General features: G+C 37.7%; 1 protein-coding gene and 1 long non-coding RNA gene across 12 annotated transcripts in view; one reads left to right on the top strand and one right to left on the bottom strand.

Annotated features, from left to right (window-relative positions):
- Positions 1-24,800, bottom strand: part of CDH18 (cadherin 18) — a 492,864-nt gene that overhangs the window by 218,920 nt on the left and 249,144 nt on the right. For 3 of the 11 annotated variants that reach the window (XM_077181947.1, XM_077181948.1, XM_054641155.2), the window contains exon 1: positions 12,590-12,768. The exons of 6 other annotated variants lie outside the window; for them this stretch is intronic. The gene's annotated coding sequence lies outside the window, so the exon portion shown is untranslated. Of the gene's footprint in view, positions 1-12,589; positions 12,769-13,074; positions 13,735-24,800 lie in introns of those variants that run through there. 2 more of the 11 variants (XM_077181962.1, XM_077181956.1) reach the window with 1 other exon arrangement.
- Positions 13,052-17,802, top strand: LOC143694624 (uncharacterized). Its single transcript, XR_013183198.1, has 2 exons — positions 13,052-13,186; positions 17,372-17,802. It is a non-coding gene; the product is annotated as an uncharacterized LOC143694624 (long non-coding RNA).

Here is a 24,800-nt window from a genome sequence, read left to right as displayed (position 1 = left end):
TACCCCAAGATGATATAAATATTTTGTTTCACCTTCACAGGTTCATCTTTTCCTTTAGCCTTAATGATGTAAAACTCTATAAATCAATTCTACTCTTGCCATTATGACAAACAAGATACTTACCCTTCTTTTGCTCCAAGTCTTGAATTCTTCCATTCACTTATGCTCTTGCCTCTCTACAAATACTCTTGCCTTTCTCAAAACTATATTTTTTTGGAAGAGGGGTACTTGATTTAATAATCAGTGCACATAAAAAAATATCCTTTAAAAAATGGGTCTATTTCTCTAACCTGGTTTCTCCAATTACTGAAGTTTGAAGTGGAGGTTCACATCCAAAGTGACTAGAAATGAGTACTTAATAGATTCAATACATTTCCAAGTCAGGCAAATATAGTCCTGAAGACTTAGAACTGAATTTATCCCTGTGAAATCACCAATAGCTCCACAGACCTCTAAAGATTGCTATTTCTAAAAAATAGCAAATGATAAAGTCAACACTTACTGCAAATAAGACTGCAGAGTGAGCAATAAGAGTAAAAATGTAGGTAGAAAGGACTTTTGGAGATCAAAAAGTCCAGATTCCTCCCCAAGGCATGGCTACCTTCTAAGTTTGATTGGGTTGCTTTTGGGCCATGTCAAGATGAATTTTAAAAACCTCCAAGTCTGAAGGTCTCTCTCTGAGCAACTTGTCCCAGAGCTTAACCTTGCTCCCTGCGAAAAGTTACCTCTTCAAATTCAACAGGAATCTCCTTCATTGATACTTGTGCCCACTGTCCTCTGCCCTATTGCTGTGCACCTGCCAGAGGAGCCTGGCTCTGACTCCTCTACTGCTGCAACTAGCCCCCTGCAGTGCCCTTTCTCTTGTCTCCTGGCAATATAACCTCCAGAAACTCAAGGCCTCCCACTCATCACTGTATTTTCTTGACCTTCTTCTTCTTTTGGAGCCCTACAAATTTGGCACAGTTGCTCCAATGCAATAGAAGAGGAGAATTCTGTGCCTCAACTCTACTGCTGCGCCTGCCCTTCCTTGGTGTAAGGGCACTTTCCACCTGTAACCCATATCCCACCAGATTCCCGTGCCTCTTTCCATGTAACTATTGGCAGCTAGGCTCTACCACTGCACAGGGAAATCCCAAATTAGATGCAGAACTTCTGCTGAGCTGTCTTTGTGAAGCATATTTATACAGTTTTAAGGAAATATTCCTGTCCTAAGAAACTTAAGCCTAAACTAGGTGAGACAGGATAAAAATTACCTGTTCAAGAAAGACTACTCATTAAAAAGAAGGCCGGTTAAAAGTTCTGAGATGGATTCTGAGGGACCATGAAGACAAATGAAAATTCACGATCTTCTGTTCAAAGTGTGGGAGACAGATAACTGAGAAACTCAAATGCAAAAATGGGTGATAGAAATAAATAAAGCAATAATATTAGAGGGCTACCTGACTGTAAGGCATAAGAATAAAAGAAAGATTGAAAGCAAAATAAGATTATGTACAACCTTAGGCCTGCCACTCATGTCTTCATTCAGCTATTTATTTTTTTCACTTCTGAGATTCCAATTAGGCAACATCAAAGATACCACAAGGCACTTGAGGTACAAAAAGGTCTTCAAAGGAAAAGTAGTACTGCAGTGTGTCTGTACTATCTGTCAAGGAAGAGTTCAATAAGCCTCTACTGCACTTGAACAATGAGGAGTGAAAAGTATGACCTTAAAATATAAGTGATGGAAAGAAATAAGCATGTGCCTGAAAGGAAATCTCAAATTCATCATCCTAAGCTTTCAAAGACAAACTTTAAACAAAATGGAGAGAGCTGAAAATACCTATTCATTTTGCTTGTGAGAAAAACCAATCTCTCATGCCTTTAGGCAGTACAGAATTATGTGGTCTTTTGAGCTGAAAAAGTGCAAACTGTAGAGGATCAGACTGAATAAATGTTAAGATACCAGTCTCACAGGGCCTTTGGGAATCTATGCAATAACAATATTTTTGAGATGTCACACACAGGAATGGTGTATTTGTTGTAGTTATATACAACTTGCAGAGTAACCAAATAAAAATGAAAGGATGTGTATGCAACAAGGAATAGAGTCAAAGACAAAGGAAATATCTGCATGGGAACATGTAACACATATAAAAAGACCCATCATTTTAAGGTAAGTTTTAAAGAAAGAAGGCAAAACAAACAGGCAAGGAAAAAAAACACAAACCACCCAAAAAAAACCCACACCAAACTGGTACCTTTCAACTGGGCTAGGCTATAAGAAATACTACATGGAAAAACATTAATCTATTTCAAGTGTTGAAAAGTTGGTCTGGTTAGTAGGGCTCTTTCCCCCAGTTTATGTAAAGATTTGACATGCAGAATTCATTTAGTCCTTATAGCAAGAAGAAATTTCCTTATCATAAATAAAGCAGACACTAGCAACTGGATGAGGAACAGTTTCCTAAATCTGTAAATTTTTATACAGCACTACTGTTACAGATGATATGGAGTTGTAGATACATATATATATATGTCTGAAGAAGGCTTTTTGAGTAAGTCCTCCAGTCGGCCTTGTTGCAAAGACCTTCCTTCCTGAAGACAAATTTTTGGTGCAGTTTACTCAGGCTACAAGAATGGTGGCAGCTGTGCAGAAGCCCTTCGGTCTCTGTGATGGGAAGGTTAATACCAACAGAGTCCATCTCCATTGCAGAATTTCTTTCTGTGCTGTTAAGCAGAAGTATCAATAAAAAGCTGAAGCCCTTGGCTGAGGATCTCAGTACATCTCAAGGTTAAGATTCAGCTCAGTATGCAAATATATTTTGCCCTGGTGGGTGAACCAAAATTAGGCAGAAGATAGGTATAATTTTCAATATCTAGTATATTGCTTATAATATCATAAAAAAGTATTTACAAACCCTGATTATTTGGTCTAAGCCTGTAATCCTCTTTAGGAGTAAGATATCTACTGCATAAATACCTTCTTGAGGGGGAAAAAAATGAACTCCTTTATGAGGCAAACTGTAAAACTAACTACATCTTCTTGTGGAAAAAGAAGAGATAAGAAGGCATAAAGGAGCTGACTCTAATTGACACCTTTCCTACAATAATCTGGAACAATACTTCAAGAAGAGCAAAAAACAGGTTTAGTCATGCCCTTCTTTTTTTGTATCATATGCCAAAAAAAGGCTTCAATCTCTTTCTTTAATGACATACTTTACTTCCTTATTGAATTCTTTATTTCATCTCTTTTATCCTTTACTTTTTTTAATCAATTGCTAAAATTGGTCAGCAGAATTACACATCAGGTACACAACACTTCCTTTTATTGGCATGAGATACATGGGAGACCGGAGCTGAAAAGGCCAGTCATTATGTGCAGTCCAGAAGCTATCATTTCCTGCAGACAATGTATGTTCACAGTTATAGCAGGAATGAGGCCAAATTTGATTTAAACTATCCATTTGAAGTTCCTTTTTTCTGCAATTATTCAAAGTCCATCTTTGTTCCAAATATAATGTTCTCTAATGTCCAGATTCTACAAAAAAGGAGCATAAGAACTTGTACCTTTAATGTAGCTACAGCTAAAATAAAGGCAGAAGTAAAAACATAGAGTGGGCAGTAATGAAAAAGTCATTAAAAAGTGTAAACACATAATGGAAAAAGTGGGGAAGGGGGACGATAAGAACTCAGCAGGAATAACAAATGCCCCATCCTCAGATGCCATGGAGGTTCACCATTACCTTACTAAGTGGTAGCTGTCTGGTGTTCAGGGACTCAGCAGGACCTCACTCAGAAGTAATCAGGCATTATAACAGGCATTATAAGCTACTCCCATACTACCTGGGAGTAGCTTACCTATCTAATGTTTCTATCAGAAAATAAATAATTGCTGTGTACTCATAAATTTAGTAAATTTCTGCTTGCAAGTCTTTGGGGATGATAAGAGTTGTTCAAATAAACGTGTCACAGTAGAGAAAGAGTATAGAAAAGAAAAGAATGGTTTGATTAAAGATTTATCTATCAGTTTGAATTTACTAACACTGCAGTTTTTAGAATAAGAAAATGAAGTTGGCCTTCAGGTTTGCAAAAGATAAACAACTTTGCCGATTCAGAAAATCAGTTGATATTTTTAAGTCTCAATGTTGATAAAACAATATTTTTCAAACAGCCACCTCATTTTGAATCTGTCTTTTGTGGCAACGTCACAAAAGCATAGAGAAGAGCAAAGTGTTTCCTTTAGGGCTAACACTGCATATAGATATTACAGAAATGTCATTATAAAAAGTTTTGCTGCCACAACAAGATCACCAGCAATCTACAAAGATTGACTAGACAGACTGACAGGCTAATTGACTTGTCTACAAGTCAATTTGTATGACATTCTTTTTCCAGTTCTTATTTTCCTAAACACAATGTTGACAATCTTCAGAACACAAAAAACAATTCTACATTGATGTGCCTCTAATTAGTTTGCAGATGCCATAAACCTACTTAAATATTAACTAATATTTTCCAAAAAACATAAGCCTGAATCTAAAAATTTACCAAGTTTACAAGCTGCAATTTAATACAAAATGTTTTAATGAAAACACTCATCTTTCACCTGATATAAAATGTGAATGCTAAATATATAAGCACCTATATTTTGGGACTTCTCCAAAGTTAAGGAAAGTAATGTTCTGTTTTTAAAAGCAAAATTATAGCTGTATGTTGCAAAAAAGTATGTGCTCACAAGTCCCAAAACTTTTGACAAATCCACTTAAATGAACCATGTGCATGGGGACACTCTTCGAGTTTTGCTTTGTGGGGGAGTCATAACAGTCATTAAAATATATTAAGCTCCACAATAAATAGAGCAAGTGCTCATTATAATATAATGAGCAAATTATCACACAATGGTCCTGTGGAGGAAACTCACTGCATTTCAAGAATGTTATACCTCTTTTTAATTTAAAAAAATTTAAAAAACAAAAAAAACCCCAAACAATCAAACAAAGAAAAATCCAAACAATCACAATTGGGGACATCTTCTGTCTCAGTTCAGACTAGAAAACTTACAGGTATAGCCATGACATAGCATAGCAAACACACTACAATAGCGTAACAATATAATCCAACTGGCTTCAGTAGCACAGTAGGTATTAATAGCTTTAGGAAATCAGTCATCACCTGACCTATATAGTCTGAAAGAGCTCAAGTTCATTAGCCTTCAGGTCACAATGCAAGGCTACATAGTCAGTTGTCTTCCTGCTGGCTTTCCTTGTGAGGTATTGATAAACCTCCTGAAAAGGTTTTCATCTAGGAGGCTACTTTTCAAAGGTTCTTACAAAGGAACATCCCTCTGGTCATCTTTTCCATTCTGCCTCATGGCTAAAGAAAGATTATCAAAATAATGGTGCCCTATTTTTCTTTCCCTGCATCCAGGCTGTTGTTCCCCTAGCTTTCTCTGCTTTAGATCCAGAACGTGACAAACCTTCCTATAAAATGACATAGCTCTCTAATCTAGCAGAAAATTAACTCAGGAAAGAAAAAAATACTAGGGAAAAACAGCAGCTTGTTTGCTGAATAATTTTGCATACATTCTCCGTAAGCTCCTTTATGCTCTCTGAGGATCAATTCTCTGGTAACACATATCCATCTACTAACTCCTCCTTAATAGAGCAAGAGGTATCCAACATTAGGTTTTTCCCTAATAGTTAAAAGCATGGTATTAGAACGATTCTGTTGATTGAGTGGGATCTCAGAAATATAAAGACCTCCTCCAGGAAAATATTCATGTAACATGATCACTCCCCCTAAGTCCTCTAAACCTAATGTCCAATTTATAGCACACAAATGGCATGCACTGTCAAGCCAATGCATTTCTGCAGTCCCAGCAGAAAATTGGGGACTGAACCACAGCACTTGGCCACTGTGGAACCCACTCCCTATCTAAAAGCTGTGCACAGTCTGCATGCCCATAATGGGCCTGCTAAACACCTGGGAAAAGGTAGCTGCTGCTTGAAGGGACTTATGGCAGCAGGTCACATCACCTGTGCCAGGATCAGCAGCCAGCTTCCCACTCTGCTGCCTCTTGGCACAATTCTGGTGCACCCACTCTGTCAATGCACAGGGAATTGTATGCCTGGATAGCTGTCCTGAGAGTACACAACATAACACTGGAAGAAGCCCAACCAGCTAGAAATGTTGAGTTCCATTTGAAAACATGTTAGCTTGCTGGTTGTCTTGACATTTTCCAAAATCGCTTAGAAGGGTTTCTAGTACAAAGCTACACAGGATTTAAAAGTGTTAGTTACACATTCATTGAAAATGAATGAATATAAGAACAAACATTATACTTTTCCACAAGTTTTCTAGAAGAAATTTCTTAGATTATTCATAACGTAAAAAAAAATACAAAAAACCAACTAAACATGCAATGATAAATGGACTGATTATTTTACACCTTCCCACCTGCAAATAGAAAAATATTTAAGATCTCTCTAGCCTGAATAGTCAAGATAATAACTCTGAGCTCAAATTCACTAATATGAATGCAAGAATTCATGCTTTAATGAACAGCAAATATATAACAAATTTTCTTCATCAGCAAAGTGTGTGGAAATTGTGTGTAATAAATGATGCGTAGCTTTTTTCTTGATTTTATTACTCCAGTAAGAAAGCTTATTATTTATAGAAAGACAAAATGTAAAGGATACAAGAAATAGTGATTGAAGACTGTAGTTCAGGCATCAATGACTTTTCCAGTATTTTTATATATTGGCAGTTGCCATGAGCAGTTAATGGCTAACATGCTACAGTGTTCATATGCCCTAGTTTTATTTCACCTCTCCTGAAAGCCAAGATTTTACTTTTAGAGCAGTCAGCACTTCCCAGGTGCTAATACAATACATCAGTGTTAAAAATACCTTTTTACAGTCAAATTAAATCTTTCTCACCACTGAATGAGCTAAAGGAGCTACCTCCCTTATAGGAACTACTGTTTTCTTCAAATATGCACAAACACATGCATATGCACTCCAACACCCCAAAAAATAATAGCAGTATTATTGGCCTGACACCATCGCTAACCTACCGAATTTTTCACTAATAATAGGAAGATTCTCTTCTGAAAGAACACTTGTATTTTACACCTAGAACAGGACTCACAGAGACAGTCTGAAACTTGCCTCTGAATATCTCAAATACTTGCCCTGCAATTATAGAGATTGTATTCATGTTGCTATTTTTCAAAATTATTTGTTCTATCACTTGTCATATCATCAACAGCAAAGCAGGACTTTTGAATTCAACAAAGCAGAAAGTTTGAATATTGAAGCTTGAGATATGGGCTTCAGTATTTAATTCACCCCAACATGAAGCATCATCTTAAATCTCCTTCAAAGAGCTGCCCAATACATAAAAGTTTACAAGTCAAAGACAAAACAAGATTATTTTCTCCAGGCAAAGTATAATTACTGAAAATGAAAGCAACCATAGTGTCTTGAACCAAAAGGTTTTCCTTTACAGCTTTCATACCACTCAGCAAGAACAAGATGTAAAATAAACAGAATTCAAATCCAAATGTATGACTTTTGTAGGACAATATATTACTGATTTGGTTATGTTGACTAATCATAGAATTCAAATAAATCATTTCATATAATAATGAAAATGCACATTCCTATCTGTGACCATAAGACATCTTGCGCCAAAAGATTGCTCAGTCTAGTGCCACACAATGTTACTCATAATTTTTACATGCCTTTTGAGTATCAAACATTGTACTTTTTTAAAGTTGATATTCATTTCTTTGTACCTTCTCAAAGAATATGTGTATACACTTACCATATATACACCCATAATTGTGCTGTAAGAGCTTAATGGCAATTAATTACTAAACAACACAGTGCATGATGGAGACACTGGAACAGGCTGCCCAAGGAAGGTGTCAATGTCCCACCCCTTGCAATGTTCAAGGCTTTGAGTAACCTGGTCTAGTGAAAGATGGCTAAACCCATGGCAGGGCAGAGCAGGTTGGACTAGATGTTCTTCAAAGGTCTCTTGCAACCCAAACCATATCATGATTCTATGATACACCTGGAAATACCAAAATGAGGAGTCAATCAAATAGAGTTGGTTGTTTTCAACAGGAATACTGCACAGGGAGAAGATGTGCTAGGAAGCATTTAGACCACCTATACTGAAGCATGTACTTCTATATAACTAGCAGGGAGAGGCAGATTTCTCCAAAGAATGGTTCAAAGCAATTGATGTACATGAAAACCTTGAAGATATCTGATAAGGAAAAGCCTGCTGGTCCTACCACATCACTCATCCCATCTGCTAAGTCAAGACAATGTGGCTGATCCCTCTTGTAAAGTACTTTCAGGGTTCAATATTACAGTAGACTGTGCAGTACTACCATACAAGGAGAAAAGAACAAAAAATCTCACAGATCCTTGCTACAGTCCTAGCGTAGAAATGCAGCTGGTGCCTCAGCTAGCTTGTGTATTTTTACACCCCACTTCACAAGCAGCCTTGAAAATTTGGCCTTGTAAGCACTGGATAAATTGTACTGAAACCTAGGTAAGGTGAAGTGAGAATGGAATAATTTGTCTGTGACCTAAATATACTACCTTTTGCAAGAAGATCTGCTTAAAAGAAGCAAACAATTTCACTAGGAGTAGGGAGTAAAGTAATGCTTTGTCTTTTCTATGATAACAAACCCAGCTTTACCTCTACTCAGGTTTGAATAAATTCCATAAAAATATAAATGACAATTGCCATCAAGCAAAACTGTATTTCTTACAGGCCTCAAGAAACTGCTGAATGTATTTTCATTATATAAGGACTGCAGATGTGCAAATGCTACCAAGTTGCCTGTCGATTACTTATAAAGCTTCATGATTATGTTATTCCAATTGTGTTCAATCCACAAAGACATTACTTAAAAAAAAACCCCAGTCCCCAAAAGAAACCCCTGAAACAACAACTTCCTCCACATAAGCACAACCCCTAAACAGGAGATCAGCCTTATTCACTCCTTTCAACCTCAAAATTTTTTATTTTAAATTCTGTTGATTCTTAAAACCAGTCAAAAAAAAAAGTAATGGTACATTATTAAAACCATCTTTTAAAACATTTCAGCATTAACTGTTTTCTGGATAAAACCTGGTTTTGAAGGGAAAAAAAAAAATCTTATCATGCCAATCTTTGTTGTCCCTTATATGATACATGATTTGTTTAGCCCTCAATTTAGAAGTTTCTTAAAAATTCCACTTCCTTTCTTTGACTTTCCAAATTCCATGTAGCTTCATTTGCTGGAAATGGATGGCAAAATTGTGTATAATTCAAAACAGAAGGAACAGAGTAATGGAGACAATACACGCAGTATTAGGTTCTGCAATTTTTTTTTTTAAACAGGATCATGTAATATTCATTGTTCATTCTACAGTTATTATGCAATGCTCATGTCATACATGAAGTTATAGAGTGCTTTAGGGACTTGTCCAAGTCTGCCAATCAAGTATATGATGAAGTTTAAGCACTTTGCCCTGATTTATCACCAGATTATACACATACTATTTAAACTGCAGCTCTACTGATAATGGAAAATAAGTTTTCCACCATAATTATGCTAGTGAGATATATGTGCTGGCTTACATAGACCTGTGCAGGTTATGCTGGGGTTTTCACATGGAGTTTCTTCTCATGACCTTTGCACATGTATTATCATCTTCTAAGAGAAGATGCATAGAATCTCTTCTATGAATGCAATCACTTTATGTTGTTGGGGGGGTTTTGCTACGTACTTTGTCTGCTTCCTGCCCTATCAGCTGCCACCTTTATTTTGCTTTGCCTATCAGCAATGAAACTGTGCTCCATGGTGCCATGATGGCTGATTTAGGCCCCTTTGAAGGACAGGTCTGCCAGGGCTAACTAGCTCTTAGCTGTCCAAACAGGAACTCAGTTCATCTGCATGGAACAGATGACTCACTGGTATTTAGCTGGTTTTATTCAATCTGATAAGACTGATAATTTTTAGCACTAATTGTATTAACAGAAATGCAGCTCTTAACCAGGAGCAGGAGCTATAGTTAACAGAATTTTTCATACCTTTCAAGTTTCATTTATCAGCCAGAGATAAAGGTTGAAATCTTCCATATGACCATATTGAGAACTAGTAATTCAATTGCTCGTATTTTTAATGTTTAGAGCTCATAGAGCTTAAGAGTTCAGAGACAAAATTACAAAAAGAAAAAAATTAAAGTCACTTTTAAGTACAGATTATTCCCTGAAGGGTATTATGTAAATTTTACGCACCACAGGAATGTCAGCTCTGGTGCAGTAACAACTGTGCCTCTCTGGCGTGCACACATGCACCCTCATACACTAATTTTGGATGTTGAAGACATTTATCCCCAGTTGTTTTATAACTTTGCATATGTTCACCAGAGCTACTACCATGAATTAGCAAAGCATGCACCAACAAAGTGGCTGAGTTACAGTCTCTGCATTGCAGGACAAAAACACTAAACAACATTTTTTAATGTAGGTAGTAAAGAACAATGCTCTCAAATTAAGCTACTTGAGGAATTAAACTAGGCAAAGTATAAAAAATTTTGACTGGCATTTCGTCCTAATAGCAGAGTCAACAATGCTATCCTAGAAAGTCTTTCAGGATCTTCAGTACCTGCAAGTTGAAGGCATTTAGTTTTGGATCTCATCTGTAAATGGTTCAGTCAGCAGCACAGTGCCCCCTAAGACATGCTTGTGCACTGAATTTGCTCCTATTTAAAGGAAAGTGCTGTCTGACACACTATTTCTCCAGTCAATTTTTAGAAAAAAGCAGGTAAATGTGAATGTGTTGGTTTGGTTGTTTTCTTGATTCATTTTGTAGGTTTTTTATTGGATTATTTGCTTTCTGTTTGATTGACATTTTCTAAGCAGAAATGAAAAAAGTTATTTATTGTAGTTCTTAAGTAGGATGATTAGTAACTTTAACTACAAAAGTAAAATATTACATTGTTTCCATAGGTATACATAACAAAAAAGAGTCATACCATAATTTGCATTAGGTAACTGTACCATACTATGTCTTCTTCAGAAAAATATGAAATGAAATAAAATGAAATATTCTGTCAAAGGCAGTTGAAGTAGGTTAAAGAAGTCTTTTGGTTATTTCTCTAAATCTTCTTACTTTTACAGTTAGGTAAAATGCCAAACATGGCAAACTTTTAAATTAATTTTATATTTGCCCTGAAAACTAACATTTACTATTATTCAGTAGAAGGACAATTTATGCAGAAGGAAGGCTTCAGTGTTTTCACACAACTGTGTATGGTTGACTGCAGCACAGAAGTAAAGATTTGGAAAGGAAGGAGCTATGCCTAGTGTCTCGGAATGAAAAATACATTCTGTACCTTGAATATAGGAAGTGATTTTATCACCTGTACTAACTGAAGTCATAATTTTACCTGTGTTTTCCATTGTATTTCCTTTGATTGTGAAAAACAAATGGGGCATTAATGCACATGAAATTGAATTTATCCCAACCCCTAATCTGAATGATAAACTACATTGAAATATAAGAAATGCTCATACTGTTTTACAGAGATCTGGTCAGAGAAATACATGCAGGCATCTGCGTTTGCCACATTTCATTGGCTTCTGTACCCTGTCCTCCTTGTATCTTGTCACTCATGTACACAAAACAGACTCACAGGCACACACAGACGCATACACACACACACACAGGTTCAGGACTATGCTGTTTTCAGAGATACACATTAGCAAAGTCATCCTAGGGAACTCCTTGCTTGCCAAAACACTCAGTTCCAGACCACTGACAGTTCCATCAGTCAAAATGTGGTGTGAACTAAAGGTACATGGTAGTTTTGGTTCATTAGGTGAGGTACTATTGGGGTGTGCTAGGAGGAGATGAAGAGAGGATTTATTTCTGCCTGTGCATTATTTACAGTGCCCTTTACCCAAAGTAAAGTTAGGTGACTGCTTAAGCTTTAACAAGCAGCTAAAGGCAAATCCGCAGGAGGTCTTCTTTTGCTGCAATTTCAATCCTCAGTTATCACACATAATGTTACAAACATGGGGGGGGCGGGGGGAAGGAGGGGGAACCCAAACCCCTGAAATTGCTCTTCAAATACCAAGCCTAATGTTCTTCACATATAGTTCAACATGGCATGCGGTTTTATTGTATAAAAAGGCTCACATATGTGAGTTGAGCCAAAGAATAATCTGTCTGCCGTCACCATTAAAATGCATCTGCACATTATCCCCATAAGTTAAGGAGCAGAACTGTAGGTATTACGAACACGGTCACACACAAACACATACACAGAGCGCCGCTACCTTTCTACGCCTGTATTTTGCAGGTCCCTTTGCAACTGCCTCGGATAAGCAAACACGTTCCTACAGCACCACAAGGGTAAGGCTTACGTACCAGCGGCAACTTTAACACAGACAAATTACAGGTTGTGCACCCACTACGACAGCATTATTGCACAAAATATTTTGCGCTACTTAGAAGTCTGTGTTAGCGGCACCGCTGTACAGAAATATCCATGTTGCCACATATTAAAGTGTCATTTTATTTAAGCCTTACCTTGGCTGACTTGCCCTAACTGGTGACAAGGCACTTTAATTTATAAGAAGCAAATGGGGACTTTTCGCAGTGCTGGCGGCACAGCTGCTCGCCGTCCTCAGAGAGGTACCGGGCCCCGGCTCCGCATCCCTCGGAGCCCCGAGCCCCGCGCCGCCGCTCCTGCAGCGCCGGCAGCCCGGGCGATTGGCCGCGCCGCCCGCCCGCCCCCGCCCCGCTCCGCGCCCGCCCGCCCGCCTCCCCTCCCTGCCCGCCCCCGCTCTTCTCCCCTCCCCGCCTTGTTTTCTCCCTTCCCAGCTCTTTGGGGATGCAAGCAGCCTCCTGCGCGCAATGGCAGAGCCGGGCTAGCCCCGGCTCTCGGGCAGATGCGCGATTCAGCCATCTACATACCGATCCATGCATGCATGCATCCATCCATCCATGCATGCATCCATCCATCCATCCATCCATCCATCCGTCCGTCCGTCCGTCCGTCCGTCCTCCCGTACCGATATAACCGGTGTGTTCGGGCACAGGGATATCTTTGTCCGGTAACTGCGCGGCGGCTGCGAAACCCCCCTGTTCGTGCTTGAGGTGCAGAAGAAGGACGGCTCCAGCTTGGTGACAGCGAGCCCCTAAATTCGGTGCCGGGAAGGGGGGCCGGGAGCCGGGAGGGTTGGGCTGCCGAGCGGGGCGGGAGTGCACAGAAAGGGCGCACCACCGAAAGCGGGCAGTACGGTACTGCTGTGGCAAACCGGCGATAAATTTTCCTATTTCTGTGCAAAGTCGTCACAGCCTGCTAAACATTCCACTGCTGGCTCGTTCATCAGCCGTCCACACGGTCCGGCTGTAAGATTCAGACTGAATGATTCCCTTTAATGCCTCCTTCCAATACTGGTGGGGCACAGGAGGTGCCACGTTAGCAACCCGTCCCCTACCAGATCAGTCCCACTCCTTTAAAGATTTCCTGCCCTCTGACATGCCTATATTCATATCACTACACCAGTGACTGTAAGCTGGTGGATAATTTGTGCCCTTTCAGGCTGGTCTGGATCAAGGCAGGCTGGTTGGTGCAAAAGTAATTCAAAAATCTGGACCTTGTATAACATCTTTACTCCAAACACACCTTATTCGGAATTAAGATTAATGGCATTCTCCTGATTCAGGGTTTCAGGAACGGGGCAACCGTGTCATACTCTGCTTACTCAACCCGCTAAAGCAGCATATTAAAAATGTAATTAACATATAAGTGAAAGCCATGGCACATTCCCTGCTGGTGCAAAGGAGCTTTGCTTCCAGCCAGCAGGACATGTATCCTGGAGTGAGCCATGAAACCAGTGTGCCTGAGTCCCAAAGCTCCAGCAGGAAATGACAGGATGAAAGAAAAGAAAGCTACTGCCTTTTTTTTTTTTTTTTTAATGTTTTACAGTCAGAAGCAGCATCTGAAGTATAAATGAGAGGTACCCCATGTAAAAATGATCTAGATTTGAAAAGCAGAGCTGAAAAGAGTAATTCTACAATTTAACATAACCAGAAGGAAAGCTGTTACACCAGATTAGATGGAAAGAACAACACTGCTCACTGAGATCACTTGGGCTGCTGGATTTTGAGAACTTTTCAAACAAAATCGCTCTGAGCTGCTCAGTGACATACATTAAAAATGATTTTGCTAGCAGGATAGGGAATTGAAGGCAAGAAGCAGCTAGTTGTTTGAATTTGGGGGATGTAAGCTCTTGGAGGGAATGAAATGGAAGCTGTTTCAATTTGCAATTTATATCTCCTCTGGCTTGCAGCTGCAGCACATATGAATCAATGCTTTAATACACAGTCTTCAGAGTGTTCTCTCTCATGCAACTTCTGTTAGGTTGTGCATAGCTCCAGATTCAGACAGATCTCATGATCTGGGGGATGGGCTGCTTCTACCCAGATGCTTTCACTATTTTACTGCACTATGGCAGAAGCAAATTTTTAATCTCTTTGCCAGGGAAGTAGTTGTATTAGTAACAAGGAGGGGAAAAAAGGAGTCAAAAAAGGAGTGAAAAGACACATTTCCTTTCATTCTCTTAAACTCCAGACAATATAACATGAAAACGAATTCATGTCAAACCACCCTCCAAAGATTCCCACCTCAGTGCATAAACTGAAAGGGATAAAATACAGGGTTACCTTTCAGCCTACCTACCCTTAGATGACACACTGCTTAGGTGTAACAACCCAGGGATATGGCTAGAAGCAAAACATTTTATTTAAAGGTAATTTCCAGTGAATAAGACAAAATTATGAATATTCACCAGATACTCAGAACATGTGTCATCAAATAATTTGTTTCTGCAATAAGATGTTTGACAAGCAGAGGGAAGTCTTGATGCTTCGAAAAGCATTTAGAAGGTGAAAATCTGCAATTCTTTCTTCATATATACATATAAAATAAATACATGCACACGCACTTGTATTGACATATTTTAGAGACTTCTCAGAGGCAGGAGTAAAGAATATCTGTTTAAAGGGATTATATCCACTGTTGCAGGCTAATTGCAATGATAGACAATGATCAAAGTTTTCTTAAGAATTCAAAATTATGCCATTTCAAGGAAAAAGCTGACAGTTTGAAAAAACTAGCCTCAATGTACTCTGACATTTCTTTTAAGCCTACATTTTAAGACTAAATACTGAGATTTGGTGTTACTGATGTTAGGTCAATCCTTTCATCAGTTTCAATGCTAAAAGATTTTGAATTTATCATGGGGAAAAAAAGTCTGATGAAAAGAACCTCAAAATGAAGTTACTGTCTGGGACTCCAGCACTATTCCCAAAGGGATCCCAGGGAAAATTGGATATAACCCTGGAAGTTCTTGTATGCATGGGTCTTGCCTAAGGAATCCAGCAAACTTACACAATTCTACCAATATATCAAAATACAGAACTTCATCAATCACGTGAAATAAGTTCCCTTCCCAGACTGAAGAGCTCCTGACAACGATTGCAGGTGTAGAAGAGAAGAAGAGGCTCTTTTTGTCCCTTCTAACTTCGGGACTTGCTATATTTAAAAGCAGTACTGAAAAGGACATAGACTAGTTATGAAGGAAATATACAGCTGTACCAAAAGAAAACTAGTTTCTGCAGATTAAAAAAAATATTGTTTTGCAGCTCCAGTTAATAAGTAATAGAATATGCTCATAAAATCAGTCTCTCTTTGGGGGTGTTTAATATGCTAAACATGAATTGATTGTCTTGCAGGTAACTGCTAGAGAACTAATCATCCAGCTAACAGTCAACCAATTAGAAAAACACTAAGTGGTTCATTTATACAAAAAGTAATGAAAATTCCAGCTCATTTATAGATTACAAAGTTTCTGTACACAAGACAGATAGATGAGGAATGGCTAAGATCACATTGGGATAATGATGTTGCCAAGTTTAAGTCCAACTCTTTCTTAAACTTGTGTACTCTAATAGCTGCAGCTGAAGGAAATTTGCTCAGTTGCTGCCAGGTACCTCTGCTCACACACTGAGAGCAATTGCTCTGGGAATTTTCATATTCTTGTTCAAAAGCATCAGGGAATAACATAGTAACCCTTACTTCCAGCAGCGTCTTCTCAGTCTGCACAAAATTACAAACCCCTTCCCTTTTTCCTAATTTTGAAAGAGTGAAAACAAAGGATTCTACCATTTCCTGCCACAAATTTCACATTCACTAATCATTATTTCTCTTCTCAGCTGCAGCACATTAGAGCTGGTCCCAAACATACGTCTAAGAACATATTTGACACTCTCCAGCAATATCTGTTTCTTGTCTTAGTAGATGAACATTTTAATTTGTTTTTATTAATAAATATTCTTACAGCTACTAATTTATGCAGAAATGAATTTTCTTAAAATTTGTGTGTGGTTTACTAATGACAGTTCTTTAGAAATGGTCATCCAAAAATATATCACCAAGTGGAATTAATATGGGGCCTCAAGTTAAAAAGCGTTAATATGTCATATGTCAAGTTGAATATAAATATAATGTATAGAGTTTGATGATGAATCACAATGAGACATAATTGACTCACCACACTACTGCTATTTCAATTTCGAAGAGGACTTAAATGTAGTACAATAGAAAAATGCAAAAATAATTTTGATATCAAATTGTTACATTGTTACAATATTGTTACATTCCCATCTCTAGATAGCTAACAGAAAATCATACCAAAATACATCATGGCAGTAAAAATTTTCATATTATGATACATAACAGTGGGACAGAAATTTTTAACTTGTCTAGTAAATGAACATACAAATGAGCTATCTTCATGCTCCTAATGAAGACTCTCTGGAGGTTTCTCATATCATGCCTCCATATTTTTAGTTTTAATTTGGTAATGTGCACAATATTCAGAGGAAATAGGATTAAGACAATTTATTTTGCATATGGTCTCTGAATATTCTGTAAGGCATGCATTTCCTCTAGAAAATTTAAATAGTTGATTAGAAAAAGTAAATTTTTAATACAGGTTAGCAAATTCTACACTATACTAATTGCAGAGGGAATGACACTGCTGATACTGCCTTGGCTCCTTTCTACACTAAGCATCACTGGAGTATTTTCTAATAAAACAACAACAGCTGTTCCTAGATATATGATGCCAATAACAGTTGCCAGTCACAAAAACTTGTGATAATATAGTCACTTGCCTTTAGTATTCCATGAAACAGCAGGCAAAATATACTGACAGGACTTGGAGAAAACAACATAATGCCTGGCATTTTGCTACCTGTTACCATAAAACTCTGAGCTAATCAGTCCCTTTCTGAATGCAGGAAAGATGGAAAACAAAATAAAGGGCCACAAAAGAAGAGCATAGTGTGTCAATCTCTCAGTGTCTGCATGGAAACAGACAAGAAAGAAGGCTCAGCTGAAGGCAGTGAAGTACTTAACTTAGACATTAGTAGACCTTTCTGCCCATCCTGTGGAATTTCTCACTAATGTTTATAATAGACATTATTCAATCAAGAAACTTGCTTAATTGGGCTGTTTCCTGGGAAACTAATACAATTGTGTAATTGTGGATCATGCACTGACCAGTGTAAAATGGGATACGTCTTGGTAACTGTATAATGTTCATGTGTAATGGGTGACATTTTTGTAAGTTTAAATCTGTCAATGAAATTATCTTGATGGCTTTGAAATTAATGTAGTCAAAAATAAACCTTTTTCATACACAGACCAGTATTAAATCCTCTCAAGTCAAGATTCCCTCTGAATTCTTGTGAATGGTTATTCAGGTACTCTTTACAAAACATCAGATACAAATATGCCCTATTTCAAATTATGAACATTATATTTGGTGGAGTTTGGCTTTTACAGCTGGTAGTGTGATACAACCTTCTTTCCCACTGTAACGATAGCTTTAATAAAGTATTGCTTAGTGGTAGGAAAATACTAACAAGCAAAGGTTTCTGCGACAATATAAAGACAGATTTTCATAATATAATCCAAAAGGACATTATTTCTGGGGCATATTATGTATTTTTTATCTTTATTAAGATAGAGAAATTGCTTCTCTTAGACTCAGCACACAGTATGCTAAAGGCAGATCAAAAAAAGGGGAAATGGAATATGTTACAAGATGATGATGCGACTTCTACTGAAGTTGGAATATCCTTTCCATTGAAACCATAATGCTGAATGATGCTGAAGATATGTGAAAGAAAAATTGGGTAATTTTTGATATAGAATCTTCACTGAAACTTAGCAGTCCTTCTGTACTGTACTCTATTTTCCTGTACAATAGCTGTATGTTTTTCCAGTCATTCTTTTTTAGCACTTCTTCCAGTATGAAGATGTGTACAGATGTCGTTTTGCTCCTTCCAAAAAGGTGCATGACCAACAACATGCTTAAATATAGCAATATATGCTAATAGTTTCATGCCCAGTCAGTGGGCGCCACTGAGAGGAGTCTGGTTTCCTCTTCCTTACCTCCCCTGCTTCATCAGGTATTTTTTACATTTTGGTAATACCTCCCCAGAGCCTTCTTGTCTCCTGGCCAAACAGCACTACCTCTCTGCTTCACCTGATATGGTGGATATTCTGATCCATGAATAAGGTACATGACTGTTTGCTGCACTTGCTCTAGTACATGATCATGAGTTGGGTACTGAGGGGTTAAGAATGGGACTCAGCACTCCAAATGGTCTCACCAGCACCAGGGCAATGGACAACTCCCCTTAAGCTGCTGGTAATGCTTTTCTAGTACAGCTCAGGATTCTGTTGGCCTTCTTTATCACAAGGGGAAAAATTTGCACTATATTTTAGTAGCCATGTTTTGTAATTATACTGAACACTAACATAGGACAAAGTTGAATTTTGAAATTTGCTGAGCTTTGTAGCAGAGCTCCTAGTTGTTGAATCACCTATAATTTGTGGAACAACAGTGTTTAGTGCAGGGCTGTAGAGTCAATTAATGTCTAATCCCAGTGGTTCTCTTAACTGGATTAAACTAATTTCCAATTAGAGTAGGAAAAAAGATTCATCTGTGTTTCTGAAAGAGGAAGAAGCAGTGGAAGTGAAACAAAGGATAAACTTCTTGGTCACTTCCAAATTCTGAAAGCTTGGGTTGACAACATTTTTATTTAGAAGTGTCAAATGAGAAAATAAGATTAAAAGCCATATAATGCTGTCCACATCAGCACCCTTCAGCACTGTGTCTGATGGAGATTCTTCCCCATAAAGGCTAATGTGTAGGTACAGCATCCTTCCTCTTTTGCAGTGCCTAGCCTTGTGTGTCTATCCCTCTCCAGTGTGCTTAGTACAAGTGGTAGATCATAAGATTTTATTGAAGGTTTAAAAAGTCCAGTGGGGTTAAGTCTCTAGTATCACCAAAGTAAAAGCCCCTCCCTGCTGCCCCTCCATTTCATTTCCCTAGCCAGGCAGTATGACAACTGAAGAAATGGAAATGAGAGTCAAGAAGCAATTTGATTCTGACTCTCCTTATTTTTATGTAAAGAAATACTGCAGTTCCACAAGCCAACTACTTGCTTCCATGTAGGTAATGTCATGGCTGCCATTTATTTAATAGAACCACCATCTACTGGAATGCTTCTCAGGATGTGCTTTTCTTTTGCCATTTACTTATTAGTGCCCACTGTAATTAGTTAGAATTAAGAAAAATCAAGTTTATGAATAGTATGATCTGTTTAATAGGCTAAATAAGCAACAAGAAATAACCTCGTGTTAGATGGTGACAAACAATGAAGCAGAGACATATGTTTTTTCTATTCCCCAAGCATAAACAGAACACAGAGTTTCCCTGACTAATAGATTTACTTTCATTTTAATTAAAACAGAACATTTAGTTACATTTCCTCCATTCTGTCAAAGAATTAAATAGATAAATGGCTAGCAGGAGAAAAAATGACAACATTTTCTTTAGTGCTCCAACTGCACTCATAACCGATTACTACCCATCTGTTCACTAAAGGTGTAGGAAAGGCACATCATATAAAGTGTTATTCCCATAAAAAGGCTTACTAAAATACTTTGGTTTTGATCCCATATCTTCCAAAATGAAAAAAAGTTTTTGAAAAAGTAGAATTCGTCAATTCTGTTTTGATATAACATTAGATAAGCTGTTGTCATTGTTTTATTCTTCTGATTCTTCCTACCATTAAATCAAAGCTCATGGAGAGTGGCTCCCCTTGAGGAAATGATTGCAATGGCAATTCTATAGATTCTAGCCAAGAAGGAACCATTAAGTAGGCAGTCACATGCAAGACAAGACAAAAGACTCCACTCACTTTCTCTGGTAGTAAGCCTAACAACTGAGGTTTGATTGATGCATATAGTGCAGGAAGGTTCTAATTTTGCTTTAAGAAACTGAAGAACTGAATTATCAGCCACTTCTCTTGGTATTCTTCTTTTCTAATTCTAATGGTTAACAGCTCCTGTATTTGGTAACTCAATTTACTGGCTTCAGGAGTTTTTAAGAAAATATGTTCCATCTGCTGATAAAATGCCTCATTCTTTCAATCATTTTAGAGGTGTGGAGGTAAATGGGAGAAATGCAAAATGGGACAGGATACATCCAGCAGTGTTGAATGGAGTGACTGTTGTCATTGGGGAGATACTCCCTGCTACAGAATAACTGAAAGGTTTGGTTTGGAAGAGACCTTTAAAGGTCATCTAGTTTAAACCCTCCTGCCATGGGCAGGCACACTTTCTGCTAGATCATGCTCCTCAAAGCACCATCCAAGATAGACTTGAACAATCCCAGAAGTGAGCATCCTCAACTTCTCTGAGGAACTTATGCCAGTGCCTCACCACCCTCCCAGTAAAGAAAAATCCAATTTAAACCTACCCTCTTTTCTCTTAAAGGCACTGTCCCTTGTCTTAGTACTACACGCCCTTGCCATAATCTGCAGGCATCTTTACATACTGGAAGATTGCAGTAAAGTCTCTCCAGAGACTCCTCTCCTGGCTGAACAACCAAAACTCTCTCAGCCAATCTTCACAGGGGAGGTGTTTCAGCCCTTTGATCATCTTCATTTCCAAAAACAGTATGAAGGAATATCCACAGAACCACAAGGCTGGTCAACGTTACTTGCATCCCTATATAATTTATAAAGCAAGTCCCCAAAAAGCTTTTCAGGACAGCAGCCTGACTTGGACTGGCAAGTATGGATTTACCAAGAGGAAATCTTGCCTGATAAACTTGTCCTGTCTGATGAAACAAGTGGATGTAGACAGCAGGCCAAATACTTTCCTTCAACCCGAGTCAATCTTTTGACACATTCTCTCCCAATATCCCCATAGTCATACTAAGGACTTTATTGGTTGCATAGAACATAAGGTAGTGAAAGTCTGGCTGGACTGCAAGACTCTCAGAATCACATGGATCAAGAGTCAAGATTGGTCTAGACACTATTTAGCACCTTTGTCAACAACATGAGCAATAGGATAGTATGCAAGCTGACAGATGAACCTGTATTGGAAGTTTCTTTGAAACTGCAAAACTAAGCTACATATTTTAAAAACAGACCAGTAGTTCCTTTTTCCTTTCCTATATTGACAATAGCAAAAGTATTTTGTACATTAGTCACCTATAATAGCTTTGCATGCCAGTCACCCAATGAACCAGCCAGTCTTATTTCTCAGCGTGGTAAGAAATTATTGTCTCAGTCGGCTGTGCTAAAGACCATCAAGTCAAATTCTTATATTTATAGGATCTGCAATGAGAAAAAAAAGCAGAAATTTTTATGTATTACTAAAAGGGCTAGACTTATCTGTATGGATGCAAATAACAGACTATGCAATAAGAAAACTACTGGGTTTACAATATTCATTTTTAGTGCAACAGAAAAGCATGATCTAATCCCATAACACTATTTAAAATCATGATTGGCAAGGAAGAGTTAACTAGTTGTTCCTTAAAGAATTTTTAAGATAAAAATACTTAACACATTTTTCAAAGCTTAAAGTTTATTTATTCTCTCTTTCTAGCCCTTTATAATATAGGGCTATAGATCCCTGATCCTTTCTAATTCTTCTGAATGACTCAATAGAAGTGGAGCTTTATTGCTGTAAATGAAAACTCAGTGTACCCTATGCATAAATTTATGCATATAACATTTTACTGCCTGTGTTTTAACACTTACTGTATGTGGACTATTGTATATTCAGATGTTTTAAGCTTATACTAGGTAATATTAATTTCATTTAATAATAATTTGATTTTGACCTTTATTTGACCACAAAATTTTTTTGATGTTGTACCACATCTAAAAATATTTTCATCAGTGGCATTTAATGGAATCAGTACATCACCATAAGCACCTAAATGAGTAGGAAAAATCGATCTCCAGCACTATTCTTTTTTGTCCCAATGCAATATCAGTATTAATAAGCAGACATTATTAAATTCCAACACAGACATTATTAAATTTAAAGTTTTACTTCCATGTTCAAGACCTAAGTCCTTTAATATGCCTTTTAATTAATAATGTGTTTTCTAATTTCTTTGTTTCTGCTGTAGTTTTTTTTAAGCCCATCTACTGTAAAAAGACTCTTAAGTATCACCAAAGTTGGGAGATAAACCACTCTTTATCTAATGCTAGTTATTAATGTGCCTTTGTTAATTTTATGGAAACCTACATTCAAAGAACCTGTTACAGAACATACATTTTCAAAACTAGTCAGGGGATAACTCAGAGTTTTCTGCCTGGAAAGTGTTAAACTTTTCTGAAGTCCTCATATTACTAAGGGGAAAGAAGAAAGATCCAGAAGCAGAAACACTCCTTGAGAGCATCTGCCCTTCAAGGTTGTCCAAAACCTTTCCCATGCCTAGAGGGGGAAGCCAGATGATGTACAAAGTGCACCAGCCATCTGCACTGATGTGATCCTGAGGGGAGCTGCACACCTGAGGGCAGCAAGGCATGCAGCAATCACAAAAACTGCTGGCACTGCATGCATTACACCAACCACCACAAGCCAACCCAGGGGTAGGCACACGGGGGAAAGGTGCTTGAATACCTATAGACCATGTCAAGGGCTTTTACTTGCAAGACAGTAATTGATACACAGAAATTTTCTTCTACTTTTTCTCTCTTTTTTTTTTAACCTGGCCACCCTTCTACTTCCCATGAGTAGGGTTTGCTCCTTGTTTCTACAGTGGAAAACAACTCTTAAAACCTCCTGCTGAGCAGTGAGTTCAGCAGTACAACAGAACAGGGAAACACACTGCCCTTAGCTTCTTTAAAGGGTGAGCAAGCACTGGGGAAAGATCTGGAAAGGAGAACACATCAGAAGACAAAACCATCTGGCTTTCAGGCCAGCAAAAGCCAGCTCCAGAACTGATAGATGTGATAGCTTTAAACTGCTGATAGCAGGGAGAAGCATTCATATAAATGCATGAATTTAAAAAGTATACAGTCAACTTAAAAAGCCTTGGTAGAACTTTGACAAGAGCTAGGAAAAGGGAAATTTTTTTTCTCAAAAAAGTCGCATTTCTTTCACTATACTCTTCCCCCAAACAAAACCAATGATATATAATGCAAAAACTTGTTAGATAAAACCAAACACTAGTGCCTGATACAGGTAAGAGAACCATTTTATTTATAAAGCTGCCATCATTTTTGCATTTTAAACAAATGCAACTAAAACAAAGTAATAACTGTATAATAATCACACACATACAGGAAAATGTGAAAATAAAAACCGCCACTGAATAGTTTTAAAAAATTACTTGTTTTTCAACAAAAATTCACAGTAATTCCTGAAAACCAGGTTTTCTTCTTAGCTATACCTAAGACAAATCTTGGTTGTATTCTGCAATGGAAAGAAAGTCAATCATCTGTATACTGAAATTGGTTCTAGTTTGGAATGTCTCCTATGTTATATGGTTTATCAAAATAGGATCCCATGTCTTCATTGCTGATGTGATTTTGTGAGTTTTCAAAAAAAAATCTAATAAACCTAGCTATGAAAAGAATGAGCAAGAAATGATGTCTATTGATGCATAATATGCCAAAACTTAGGACTGTTAAATTGGTGACTCATGTCAGTCTACTGTGACTAAAAAATGTTAATTGACTTGTAAAACAGATACTATTTCATAATGTCAAGGAAATACCAAGAACCAGTCATGACTGATTATTTTTAGAGATTCAAATCTTATTAGTGGCTCAGAGATACCACCATTTTTGTGCACATGGAAGTTTCTTCCCATGCACTTCTCAGGTAAACATAAAACATTTCCTGAAGACATTTCTGTCGTACCTTAAAGTAGATAAAGTGTCTTTATAACATGGAAGGTATCAATATGCTTTAAGCACTGGTCTGTCTTTTCAGCTATCACATTTTCTTGAAGACTAGCATGTTGAACCGATGTTTTGAGTGAGAGGCTCTAGAGAAAAAATGAATAAAATGCTCTTCATTCACAATCTCTTAAAGAACAAAATTTTGTTGATGATTTCAGAGATTATACTCCTGGCTTGCCTGATAAGTTGGATATTACTGCCAGTATAATAAAGTTTAGTCAGTGTCAATGATGACATCCTGAAAATTGAAGACTCTCTAGACACTCTCCCCCACGTTTCATAGCTGCCAGATGAAAGATGCATGATCATCAACAATACACTTTTGCTTCTTCCTATTGAGATTGTCTTCAGACAAATTCTGAAATCAGTTTATTTCTTTCCTCTGATTTAAGAAGCAGTCAAAACAGACTGTAAAGCCTCCAATTATGAAATTCTT

The sequence above is a fragment of the Agelaius phoeniceus genome, chromosome 1 (genome assembly GCF_051311805.1).
Source record: "Agelaius phoeniceus isolate bAgePho1 chromosome 1, bAgePho1.hap1, whole genome shotgun sequence".
Taxonomy (NCBI): domain Eukaryota; kingdom Metazoa; phylum Chordata; class Aves; order Passeriformes; family Icteridae; genus Agelaius; species Agelaius phoeniceus.
The sequence above is the reverse complement of the archived record's forward strand: the minus strand, read 5'-3'. Positions and strand labels throughout refer to the sequence as shown.